The sequence below is a fragment of the Peromyscus eremicus genome, chromosome 3 (assembly GCF_949786415.1).
Source record: "Peromyscus eremicus chromosome 3, PerEre_H2_v1, whole genome shotgun sequence".
Classification (NCBI taxonomy): Eukaryota; Metazoa; Chordata; class Mammalia; order Rodentia; family Cricetidae; genus Peromyscus; species Peromyscus eremicus.
The window spans coordinates 33,188,454-33,203,091 of NC_081418.1; positions in this window are offsets into that span (position 1 = coordinate 33,188,454).

Genomic DNA, 14,638 nt, shown 5'->3' on the forward strand with positions numbered 1-14,638 from the left:
ATCTTTAAAATGTGGGCTGATTTAATTCAGCAGTTTAGAACTGATTATATAAATAAATACCATCAAAGCCTGTAAGATCAGTACCCAAGTAACGTTTTTACCATCTGCTTTTTTTTTGTTGTTGTTGTTGTTTTTTGTCATCACCATTGTTTTATTTCTATGCCACAACGGTTCTGTCTGTAGTGTCCGCTATTTATTTATTTATTTATTTATTTATTTATTTATTTACTTTTTTTTACAATCTGACCACAATTTTTCTCTCTCTCCTCTCTTCCCATTATGTCTCCCTTCCCCTCCAACCCCTTCAATCCACTCTCACTCTGTTTCTGTTCAGAACGGGACAAGACTCCCATGGGTATATCATAACAAAGCGTGGCATATCAAGTTGCAGGAAGACTAAGCACCTCTCCTTGTATTTAGGCTGGGTAGGCAATCCAGTATGAAGAATACATTCCCAAAAGGCAGGCAAAACATTAGGGACAACTCTCGCTTCCAGTGTTACACATCCCACAAGTAAACGCAACTGTCACAACATATATGTAGAGGGCCTAGGTCGGTCCCATGCAGGCTCTCTGGTTGTTGGTTCAGTCTCTGTGAGTTCCTATGAGCCAGGTTAGTTGTTTCTGTGGGTTTTCTTGTGATGTCCTTGACCTTTCTGGCTCCTTCATGCCCCTCTTCAGCAGGATTTCCTAAATTCGGCCTAACATTTGGCAGTGGGGCTCTGTATTTGTTTTCATGAGTCACTGGTGAAACACTCTCTTATGATAATTGGAGTAGTCACCAATCTGATTCCAGGAGATGACAAATTCAGTCTATGTATCCACTTTCACTATTAACATGGTGTTTATTAAGAAATTCTGAGGCTTCTAGCTCATTTCCTCCCAGTAGCTGATCAATTTTATCATTACCTTATACTAGAAGGCCTAGTAGGCCCATATGGGACCTAATATGTGTTATAAATAGGGGGTTATTTTTATTTCTGATTATTTCTTGTAATTGAATAAATAACAAAGTTAATTCTGAATCGTCTGGAATAAGTTCAGTGGTTGCAATATATAAGACAACTCTTATTGCATATTGAGAGTCAGTAACTATATTAAGAGGTAAAACCTAATAATACCTTGAGCAAAACATATAATTCTTATTTTTGAACTGCATCATAAGGGCTTTGAGCCACTTTTCTTATTTTTCCTGACTTACAACCTGTCTTTCCTGATTTATTTGCATCAGTATATAATGTAGGGGCTCCAGAAATTGGTATTCCCAGAACAATGTTAAGGAGGATCCATATAGTTTTCTTTATAAACTAAAGTTTGCTTTTGGGGTATTTGTTGCTAATCTCTCCAAAAAATTATTGCAAGCTCTTTGCAAATGTTCATTTTCTGTCCATAATGAATAAATTTCAGCATTATTAAAAGTACTACAATTTCTGCTGGGTCTATTCCTACTAATTGGTGAAGTCTCAATTTTCCTCTCAGAGTCAATTAAAAAACCTCTTCTACATAGGCCTTTAATTTTTTACTGTTTGTGTGGTAAAAATATCCATTCTAAGATATTACCTTCTCTCTGCATAAGAATTCCTGTAGGAGAATGAATAGAAGGTAGTATGACCAGGATACACTCAAGCTCTGGATCCAAGCAATCCACATGTGTATCCTGTAATTTCTCTTCTAACAAAACCAATTCTCTCTCAACCTCAACTGATAATTTTCTTAGACTATTTAAGTCCTTATCACATTATAAGATTTGAAATAAATTACTTAGTTCTTGAGTTGTTAAAGTAGTTAATATCTCCCAGCAGTTTTTGAATCATTCATAATGTATAATTGATCTCCACCAATTTGTACTTTCTATGGTTGAATTTTTTGTAAACTTATCTTACATCCTAAGTAATTAATAAAATCTTATCTTTGCATTTTTTCAGGAGCAATTTGTAATGCCCCAGCAAGGCAAAAATTTCTTTACTTCTTCAAATATTTTTTCTATGATAGCTGCATTTGATTCAGCTAATGAGATATCATCCATATAATGGTAGATTATAGATTGAGGGTATTATTTACAAATTATTTCTAAAGGCTGTTGAACAAATATTGACACAATTTTGGGCTGTTTAACATCCCTTGTGGGAGAACTTTCCACTGATAACTTCTAACAGGCTGAAAGTTATTATAAGTAGGCACTGTGAAGGCAAAATTTTCTTTATCCTGTTCTTGTGAAGTCATAGTAAAAACAATCCTTAAAATCAATCACTATAATCGACCATACCTTAGGAAATAAAGAAGGCAAAGGAATTCCAGGCCGTAAGGAGCCCATTGGCTGAAACATCTTGTTTATAACTCTTAAAATCTACCAACATTCTCCATTTTCCAGATTTCTTTTTAATGACAAATATAGAAGAATTCCAAAGACTGATCTATTCTTCAATATGTTGAAGATCTAGCTGCTCCTGTACTAGCCGCTCTAGTATCTATAATTTTTCTGTTGTCGAAGTCTGATGTTCCACCCATACAGGTTTGCCAGTTAGCCATTTTCAAGGTAGGGCTGTTGGTACCCTTGAAGATCACCAGTTGTTGGGCCCTGCTTATGTACAACCTAAACAGTCTGTGGCTGTTCTTGATAATAACTTTTAATTTTTCTCTCAGAAGCATTCTTTATTTTATGGTTTGTTTCTGAGATTGGAGGAATGTTAATCTGTGTTTTTCATTGCTGCAGCAAATCACCTACCCATAAATTCATTGCTATTTTAGCCAAATATGTTTTAATTTTCCAATCTGTCCTTCTGGCCCTATATACTCAATTCATCTTGCACTATGCTTCAGCTGACATAATTTTACAATCACAAGAAGCTAATGTCTTACCTGCTGAAGAGGTCAATTTGGATGCAAAGGTTTTAGTGACATTATTGTTACATCTGCACCTGTGTCTAGTAAACCTTCAATTACAATACCATTTATTCATATATTTAGCTTTGGTCTTTGATCATTTACAGAGACTTGCCAAAATACATGTTTTATGGTCTCCAATGAAAAATTTGTTTTGTTTGTTGAAACTTTTCTGTCACCCAGAGCAGTATGGTTTTCTAATAATAGGCAGTAGGCCCTTCAGTTTCTCTGTGGAGTGGTTTCCCCAATCCTGACAGGGAATGATTGAGCCGCATTTGACTTTGGGGCATGCAAGAGGCTCCCTATGGCATTTCACAGTGGCAAAATGTTACCTTGCCTGTCCCTTGCTGTTTTGCGTTCATTACTTCCGTGTCACCTTTGATACTCCTTCTACATACTGCATAAGACTGGACCCTTTTGTTTAGATTTACTCTAGAAAAAACATTGTTTCTAGGAACATCTTGCCTACAATCCCTTTTCAAACAAATATTTTTACCACAATTAAAACATCTGACGTTTTGATTTTTCTTAAAATTACTGGAAATTAATTTTCCTATCAAAGCAACATCATAAGCCTGAGATCCAATATAAGCCATATTTCTAATCCATTCATCTATTGCTACAATCTTGCATTTAAAGGCCCAGTCACCCTTTTTGCACTCTTAATTAGCATTATCAAAAGCCAAAGATTCAATTAATATTTGTCTAACTTCTGGATCTGATATCATTTTATTTACAGCTGAAGTCAATCTTTGTAAACAATCAGTGAAGGCTTCTTTTGGGCCTTGTAAAATTTTTGTAAATGACTCAATCCTCTTTCCTGATTCTTCAACCCTGTCCCAAACATTCAAATCTACTATACCACATAATGACAAGGTGTGATCATCATATCTAAACTGTCTTTTCAAATCTGCATATTGGCCTTCACTGAGTAGTTGGTCTTGGGAAATTTCCACCTCCTGTTCCACCACATTGTTCTATAACGCTAGCTTCCTCTTTCCACTATATTTTCCATTGTAAGTGAGGACCCTTCCAATATTGCTGTAGCTAAATCTTTTCAGTATTATGGAAAATTCTGTTCTAAGTTGTCCATGAGTTTAACATCTGCTTCACATAAGATGAATGTATATGATGTGAAACAGCTGATTCTTTGCAGGATTCCAGTCAACTTCTGCATAGCCTTGGGAATGCATATCATCTGGTGGTTGTTTTGTATGGTAACTGGATAAGCTAAGGTTAGTTTTCTAATAACCTTGGACTACTTCTCTTCAATTTCATAATGCAATTGTGTGGTAGGTTCTGCTCTAAATTCCTGTCTGTATCTGAATATTTTCTTATTTTTATTAGTAGATCTTTCTAAAGCTTGTATCTTATATATCATTTATTATTATTTCCATTAGTATATCTTACTAAGACTTGTATCTCATCAGTCAAATCTTCATTATTTTTATTAGTAAGTGTTTCTAATGCTTGTATCTTATCCATAGTAAGATTTTTTAAAGGTTTATATTTTATCAGTCAAATTTTCATATTTGGCACACCTTTTTAATGATAAAATATGAATTACCAAGCTGATAATAGTTATAATTGAGATTGTCAATGCTAAGCTAAGTTGGTTATCCCTTCATTTAATATTTCTATTTTTCAAAGCAGACATTGTGTAACCATACAGAGACCCAACTTCGTATCTTCTTATACCATAATATTATTTCCTAATCTTAACCTAGAAAAGACTCTCTCTCTCTCTCTCTCTCTCTCTCTCTCTCTCTCTCTCTCTGGGTGTGTCTCTCTCAAACTAATTTCCCCTTTAAGAATTATCATGTATCTCACCAGATCTGATGATCTGATGATGTAGACAACATAGGCCAAGCTGTGTTGGGAGGGGGATTGATGATGCTTGATTGTGCTCTCAGGGAGGGTGGACCTTTGGGGTACTCAGAGCCCATGATGACTGCTATGGCTGCTTACTCACCATGCAGGGAACAAGTGGTTAGCAGCTTGATGAGACACTGTAGGGAAATGAGTAGGAGAAACTCATGCTGAAGCAGCATGGGAGGAGACCAAGTCACTTGCCATGGTCAGTGGAAAGTGGCTGCCCAGTGAATGCAAAGCAACTGTTCTAGCTTTTGCTCCCACCATGACGGCTCTGTGCTGCTTTGGCGTGATCCACACCACATGTTGGAACCAGATATTGCAATGTCTTTTATTGTTTTATGAAAAGACAAAACACAGGAGTTAAATATTAGGGAATAAATCTGAGAGACCCATGGAACAATAGAGAAATGAACACCTGTTCTCTTCTCCCCCTTCCCTGAAGGAAAAGGCCCATACATCTCTCTTCTTCCCCTTCCCTGAAGGTAAAGGCCCATACATCTCTCTTCTCCCCCTTCCCTGAAGGAAAAGGCCCATCCAGCTCTCTTCTCCACCTTCCCTGAAGGAAAAGGCCTACTCTATTTGCTCCTCCTTATTCCTCCTGTGTGCTCCTCAAGCTTCCTCTGAGCCCACCAGAAAACTACATTGGTCCACTCCAGCCAGCTGAATCAGATGCTGCCCTCCAAACCAAGGCCAGACTCCACCGGAGGTCTCAGAGCAACAACACAAACAAATCTCCCACAGCAGCAAATAGATCCATATCTATCATCGTGCCCAAAAAAACAAATCCAAGTAGGTCAAAGACCTCAACATAAATCCAATTACACTGAACCTGATAGAAGAGAAAGGGGGAATAGCCTTGAATGCATTGGCACAGGAGACAAATTCCTGAATAGAACATCAGTAGTACAGACACTAAGATTGACAATTAATAAATGGGACCTCATGAAACCGAAAAGCATAAGGCAAAGGACATTGTCAATAGGTCAAAACAGCTTACAGAATGGGAAAATATCACCAACCCCACATCTGATAGAGGGCTGATCTCCAAAATATATAAAGAACTCAAGAAACTAGACATCAACAAGTCAAATAACTCAATTAAAAATTGTGGTACACACCTAAGCAGAGAATTATCAACAGAAGAATCTCAAATGTCAGACAAACTTAAAAGACTGTCCAACATTTTTAGCCATCATGGAAATGCAAATCAAAATGACTCTGAGATTCCATCTTACATGTGTCAGAACGGCTAAGGTCAAAAACACAAATGACAGCTTATGCTGGAGAGGATGAGGAACAAGAAGAGCATTCTTCCATTGCTGGTAGGAGTGCAAACATGTACAGCCACTTTGGAAATCAATATGGCAATCTCTAACAAAATTGGGAATCAATCTACCTCAAGACCCAGTGACACCACTCCTGAGCACATACCCAGAGGACACTCAATCGAAGCACAAGGATACTTGCTCAACTATGTTCATAGCAGTATGTTTGTAATAGTCAGTAGTGTCTTCATTTCATATAAATGTTGCTTCTATTTCTCTTTTTTTTACATCTTAGAGTGTTTTATATTCATACAGTCAAGTTTTTAAAAATTTAATGACATTTATTCAATTATTTATGCCCCATTTCACCATTTACCATGCAAACCTTTGTTAAGGCAGAAAAGTTATACTTTGCAGATGACTATATTCAGGATACAATCATTCCATTTAAAAAAATACTGGTTCTCCAATACCAAGTGGTCAGCCCTGAAATAACATTATGTGCAGATTGGACAGATTGTATTTATATATTCAGAATATATATATATATATATATATATATATATATATATATATATATATATATATATATATATATACATGCATGTGTGTTTGTGTGTATGTGTGGTACATAGTATACAGAAATAGAGACCATGAACTTGAGAGAAAGAAAGTTGAGGGTGTGCATAGGAAGGGTTGGAGAGTAGAAAAGGAAGGGAGAGATGATGTAGTTATACTTTTATTTCAAAAGAGAAAACAATGTATTACAAATATTGAAATTTAGACCAAGAACATCAAAGACAATTCCTTAATAAGTATTCAAAGCTTGATGCTGCTTGAATCCTTATCACCAAACTCCTGTTAAGGTCAGTGGGAGAACTGTCCCCACAAGGGTTTCAGACAATGGGGAAGAAGGAGAATTCATTCATATAGCAGAACAAACTTTAATAAGCTCTCTCAGTTAGTATTTACCTGAGGGACTGGAACAACTGTAATGGAAAACCTGCTTAATAGTCATCATTAAATAACTGATTTTCTTGATTTAAATTGAAATCTAATACAGGTTTAGTAAAAAAACAAGATTTATATACTATTATTTCATAAACTGAGGTAATACAGGGGTTGTTTTTATTAACCAAATTTATTTGAGTATTGCATTTTTCTGCTTTTTTAAAAGTTCTACTTTGAGTGATATATTAAAAGTGACCACATAATTTTACACAAAAATAATAAAGCAAGTGCACTTCATGCAAAAGTGTGGCTTGCAAGAATATATCAAATACTATATAGACTAAATCAGATTGGACAGTTTCTAGTAGAACATGGTTACTTAGATGAAAAATTCTTGTCCTTGTGAGACCACTTCAGGGTTTTCTATGATCTACAAACTATTTGATTCAGTTCATCTTGCATGTGACCTTATGAAGAATGTGCTCTTTTCTAGTTTACATAAAAGAATTGTGCTTCCCAGCATTCTCCCTGCCTCCTTCCCCTTGGTACTCACATTTCTTATGGCACTAGAATGATTCCGTAGCAATTATTCCCAAAGCTATGATAGAGACCTTAAGAGGGACATGTATAGTGTTCTCATTCTTCTATTCTTCCTCTTCTCTAGCAAATACATTATCAGATAAGAAAACACTTAAGGTTCTAAAATAAAATGCATAAACAATACTCATTTGGGTTAAAGCAGGTTTCGTTCCCTCCCTATCTTTTACTCTTCCTGTCATTAAGCTCATTTAAGATAGATTGAACTTCAATAACTAAAATACTGGTGCTTCTAATGTCCAACTTGTGAATGATTCACAAAAACAGTGTGTTAACAACTGACTTTTCCCTTCTAATTTCCCATCTCTTTTCTAGATCACATGTAAAAAGACATGAGAATGCATGAAACTAAGAATATGTTTATAGCAAAATCATGTTTATAATGACATTATTAACTATATTGGTTTATGAAGGACTGCATGTATTTAGTATACACAGTTCAATGTGTTAGGTCCTAGGGTAATCATTTTGATCTTCTTACAAGGAAGAAATCAGGCAATGACATGGTGCTCTGATTCTGTGTTTAGAAAATTTGTTGGCCTTCTGAAGCAGGGATTAAACTTTTATATCTAATATTTATGCAATCCAAGGTATGTAAATATATATACAAATCATACTTTTATTAATATATCAGAAAGAAACACAGTATAATATTTTGACACATGCTGAGGAATGATGGTAGAAGAGTATGAGAAACATTGGTTTTCTGTAATTAAAAGAATGGTTCTTTAAGAGTAGAAGAAGTGGTAAGAACAGTAAAAACACTGCAACATGCTATAACTAGTTCAATTATGAGCTGTAGAGTTTTAGGAATTTTTTTTTTGGGTGTTACATGACCTGACACATACACCATGTTAAAAATGCACAGTGTGTGTTCAGAACCAAGGCTACAAATGAAGCTGCACAATGTAACTTTGGCAAATGTTTCCAGAAACAATTCAGAATCATTGCACATTTGATTTTGAATAGCTTTTTAGTCATCTACCAATCAAAAGTCTTTTATTATGACCAAAGTTATGACATCCAAATTCGGTTATGTGAGCACTGGTTGAGGAGCTGGCTATAGACTTCTAATCTTATAGAGTGTGACAAGTTTTCAAAACAGCTTTATGGGAATGTTGACAAGAACTAGGTAAAAAACATAGCTGAGAATTTTCTGCACGTGATAAAAATGAATTTATGGAAACTGTTTTTAAATTGGAATTATTCAATATTTAAAACCGAGAAAGCACTTTAAAAGTGGACAAAGGGATAAAATAAATCAAGTTCAAGTTGTCAACTTATCCGTTTAATGGTGTCCCAAGGGGAGATACAGGTCATGGCACTTGCCACAGTGGCTGTATTCTAGTGGTTCCTGTGACTTTTGAAATATCATTATGTTTTAAGCATTAACCAGCCTTAACAATGCTGTGTCATTCATATGCCTCCTTTATCTTACTTGTATGCCAAATTTTATATCTGCATAAAATAAAGGGATTGAAAGGAGAGAAGACAGGAAGCTCATTACTTTGTATGTTACCTAAAATGAAATAAAACTCCCTAAATACAATTATGTTTGAATAGCAGAAATAAATGACAGTTTAACTTTTAGAAAATCATGTGGATGAATAAACTTTGTTTTTGAAAATTTTTTTGTGATATGATTATGAATGTCTGTATGTGTACATGCATGTTACTGTATTCGAGCATCAGTATGTATATACTACAGCACTTTTGTAGAGGTCAGAACAAGCAGCGATTTTGGTCTTCACCTTCCACCTTGTTTGAGACATGGTCTTTTACTGTTCACAGTGGAATACAGAAGGCTAAATGTCTTGTGTTCTGTGGATGTTCCCTTTCCATCTCTCATCTCATTGTAGGAGTGCTAGAATTGCAGAAGTGTGCTGTCGTGTCTGAATTTGCACGGGTTCTGAATACAGGTCTTTACACTTGTGTGGCAAGTGCTTTGCTTTACCCACCAACACATCTCACCAACCACAGTGTGTTGTTTTAGTAAATAATGATGTAGAAATTTGCAGTAACTAGTCTTCAATCTATAGTGTATATTGCAGAGCAAAGGAAAAAAATCAAGTCTTCACTGCAGTTAACCTATAAAATAAGAGAAAATGCTTGCGAACTGTAGCTAGAGTTTTCCTGCGTGGCCCACAGTCAGGACAAATCTCTCTCACCTGCCAGTCCCACAGCCACTCAGACCCAACCAAGTAAACACAGAGACTTATATTGGTTACAAACTGTATGGCCGTGGCAGGCTTCTTGCTAACTGTTCTTATAGCTTAAATTAATCCATTTCCATTAATCTATACCTTGCCACGTGGCTCGTAGCTTACTGGCATCTTCACATGCTGTTTCTCATTGTGGCGGCTGGCAGTGTCTCTCTGACTCAGCCTTCCACTTCCCAGCTTTATTCTCCTCCTTGTCCCGCCTACACTTCCTGCCTAGCCAATGGCCAATCAGTGTTTTATTTATTGACTAATCAGCAACACATTTGCCATACAGAACATCCCACAGCAGCGAACTTTTCATTAAACAAAGGATTAGTGTCCACAATATATGCAGAATTCAAACAACAGAAAGAAAACTTCAATTCAAATGGGCAATTAATCACATAGACATTTCTCAAAGGAAGACTTACACATGGAAATCAGGCATATGAAAAAAATATATCAGAGAAGTGTACACCAAAACTACAACAGGATACAGCTTACTTCATTTAGGATGAATGTTTTCAAAAACACAAAGAAAATTGGCTAGTAAGGGGCATCTTCCCACACTTGGAGAGGATGTTAAATAATATAGCTATTGGAGTAAAGACTATAGAATAGACCAGTCACTTTTCTTCTTGCTATAAGAAAATATGTATGAAGAAACGATTTAAAAGAAAGATGGGTTCATTCTGGCTAATAGTTTGAGGGGTCACGGTTTCAGGAAAAGAAAATGGAGACATAGTGTTGGGAGCAAGAGGCTGGCTAGTCACATTGCATTGGTGTTCAGGAAATAGTGAGTGATAAATGCTAATGCTCACTTATTTTCTCCTTTTAATTTAGTTCAGGACCAAGTCCTTGAAATGGTGCCACTTGCATTTAGGGTGGGTCTTTTCACATCAATTAACCTAATTAAGAAAATTCCTCAGAGGTATTCCCAGAGGCTCCATTCCTAGGTGACATCAATATGAACCATCATATAGATATTCCTAAAAATGTAGTAACAGAATTGCCATATGGCTGTACATCCCCACTCCTGGGTATATAAAACAGGGAAGCAAAATCAGTCTGTTGAAGAAAATCTTACATCCCCATGTTCATAGCAGCAGTTGTTTTCAATATATAGCTAAAGAAAACATTGTATAAATACACAAGGAATATTACTCAGCAACAGAAAGAATGAAATCCTGTTATTTTTAACAACATGATTGAAATGATGTGAGACAAATCCTCTCAATTACTGTGAGAAGTGTTGCTTACTGTGGTGATTTGAATGAAAAGCGCCCTTCATATGCTCCTGTACTTGAACATGTGCTCCTCTGTTGGTGGTACTGTGTGCGTGCGTGCCTGCGTGCGTGCGTGCGTGCGTGCGTGCGTGTTTGTGTGTGTGTGTGTGTGTGTGTGTGTGTGTGCGTGCGCGTGCGCACACGCACGTTGTAGAACCTTTACATTGTACAGCCTAGCCTAACTGGAAGACACACAAAACTGGATGTGGGGTTTGAGTCTTTACACCATTTCCTTCCTTTATATTTCTTCCCTCTGCTTCCTGTGTGGTGTTGAGATGTGATCGGCCAACTTCTTGCTCCTCAGCACACTGTCATGCTCTTCTCGCCATTATGAATTCTCCTCTGGAAACATAAGCCAAACTAAACTCTTTTATAAGTTGCTTATAGCTATTGCATTTTATCCCACCAGCAGCAAAGTAACTAACAAACTCATTTTGTGTATTGTTTGACTATTTTAGGAGGTGGGAGGGTCACAAACAAATCACATCCATTAAGGTTTCTTCTGGAGTACATACACTGGACTTTTTTGAAGAGGTTATATAATTTCTCCATGAAGCATATTTCTAAACTATGGGAAAGGGAAATATGGGCCATTCTCAGATCCAGGCAGAACACTAACTTTTGCAAACTATAAGTAGCTGAGTAACATTGTAGCATGCTAATGTCAACGTAGCAACACATGAAGTTTATATGGTAGAAGAGGTTGAGATTCTGAGTATCTTTATCATCATTTCTAAGGACTAATTTCTGAACAAATAGAAAACCATGGAAAGTGGTTATTGCATCATTTTAGATTCAATATGAGCCATATCCTATATAAAATTTATGAAGGTTGCAAAGAAATAAAAAATACAGACTCTATTTGCAAATGCCATGATTGTATTTACAGAAAAAAATCTAAGAATAATGGAGTTCAACAAAATTTCAAGGCACAGAATCGATAAGGAAAAATTCATTACACTTCTATGCACTAAGAATGAACATATGAAAAAGGAAATATAAAAGACCACAATTTCACCACAGGAAATACACTTTAGGTATAAACCTAATAAAAGCATGTACAATATCTGTATCTTGAAAATTACAAAACGCTGATGAAAAAATAAAAAAGCAAAATAAATGGGGAGACACATAACATAGGAAACCTGTCAATTCTTCACAAGTTGATTTATAGATGTAATATAATTCCTGTTAAAATCATAGTGCTTTTCTGCACATGCAGACAAGTTTATTATAAGATTTACATGGAAAAGGAAAGATATATATATATAGTAGCTAAAACAATTTAGAAAAAAAATAAATTCTAAAGTAGAATGAAGTTTTTTCACATGGTATTGAGTTACTACACAACTACAGTAATCAGAAAAAAGGGGGGTGATGTTAGTGGTTATTACAGACACAGAGATCAAAAGAACAGATCAAAAAACTAAAAACAGATGCGCAAAATACATTCAACAAAGGTGCAAAAATATATCAATAGAGGAAGAACAGCCATTTCAATAAAAGATACAACTACATATTCACTGGTTTGAGATTTAAAAAATGAAGTAAAAAAAGAACTTTAGGATAAAACTTACATATTATGAAAATTTAACTCAAAATAGATAGTAGTTTGATTTTAAAATGTAAAATATAAAGTTTTTTGAAAACATTAAGTAATAAGAGCTTTCATGTGAAACCAACAGTGTAATCCACAAAGGGGAGAAAATCAATAAATTGAGTCTCATCAAAATTAAAACCTCTGCATTACAACAGGCACATGAAAAAGATTCAAAACAAGTTTCACACAAGGGGAAAATATTTGAAAACATCATATGTGATCCAGGAAAACTGTTTAGAATGTATAGAGTCCTCAAAGTAAACATAAACCTCCAATTAAATTAAAAGCAGGCAAATGACAAGTCAGGGATATACATTGTACTGAAGAATACGTACAGATGGCAAATGCATGTGGGAATATCTTCAATAAAATGAGTTATTAGAAAAATTAAAAATAAAACTATCGTGAAAGACAAATGCAATATCAGTGTAGACAGTAGTTAGTGTAGGATGACTATATCTGAATCATTAATATACTGCTATAGCGAGGGGAAAATTCAGAATAAACTGAATTAGAGTTCAATTTTAATGTGAGAATGAAAAGATGAAGCAGAAGATGCAGCAGAAGATGGAGAGCTGACTGAAATGAGGGAGTGCAGAATTACAAAAGTTCAGGCTGGGTTGGAACCCATTATGATTTAGTGCTCATCCAACCGGTGCAGTGCTCATACACCTTAGCTCTGTGTGTCCTCAGAGGCTGGGATGCAGTATCCGTGTCTTCAGTATTGGAAGACTCAAGTTTCTCTAGCAGTCTTAAGTTTTCTCACATTGGACAATCTTAAAAAATTATGTACTTCAGGATTCATTTTAGAGAGCCTTCTCAAAGTGATAAATGGTAGAGAAGAGATTAGTGGATGGATGACAGGAGTTACAGGATGTGGTGTTATTTTATGGTTATGAAAAGGAATCCTTGTTATTGTAATATTCTTCATGTCTAGTATGATGGGGAGCAATAAACAATAACCAAATCTATAAGTATGAGAACAAAAATTAGTGTTTATAAAATTAATGAATTTGAACAGGATCAGTAGATTATATCTTCTATATTCAGAAAGTCTGTGTTCTCCAAATTCATGTTGAAATGTTCTCACCAATGAGGTAGCAAGAGTATATGGAAGTTTTGGGAGGCCATTGAATCATGAAAGTAATTATTAGATCAGACATTTCAAGGTTAGTATTGGTGTGTGCACACACACACACATATATATATATATATATGTTCCCAAGATGCTGGTCTTCTTTTTCTACTATGTGAGACACAGTTAGAAGGTCCCATCTCTTAATCAGAAAGCAAATCCTCACCAAATACCAATACTGCTGGCTACTTGACCAGAACTGTGAGAAATGAATATATATTTTCATCAACCTCCCAGTTTATGACATGTTGTCGTGATGTTTAAATGGAATCAGAAGGTATGAATGTTTCCTTTTTGGCTGTGATTTTGTAGCATGTGACATGATACCGTTAGGGGAAGTAGGCAATACGCTAAGGAAGCTCTACTGTTCCTCACAACTTTTAACATTTTGTTTTTTAATTCTCTAAATGCCATGTAAGGAGGAATTGGTAGCGAGCATGGAATATTCCATCTTACTGGGCCCCTGTGTGTCTGACAGGGCAGGTGATGTAGTCGTGAGCACCCCTCAGGCTTCTTTTCTGGTCTTTACTTATCCAGAAAGGAAACAAGAAGCTGAACCAATGAGGAGATGATGGTGATGATTTCAGTATTACTTGGTTGAGCTTGTATTTTGCCTCCCACTTAATCAATACTGTATAGTAACAGGGTGGAAAGACAACAGGGATGAACTGGAATCTTTGGACAAGAAAGGAAAATACAAGCACTCTGGTGGTTTTTCAATATGTAATCTCCATACATTTCAATGAAAATGAAAGTATAAGGATTTGCCTGTTAGGAGAGGGAGGCAAGCTTTGAATAGGGACAGTAGCAAGTATGATGTCTTTGTGAGAATTCTTTTGCACAGAA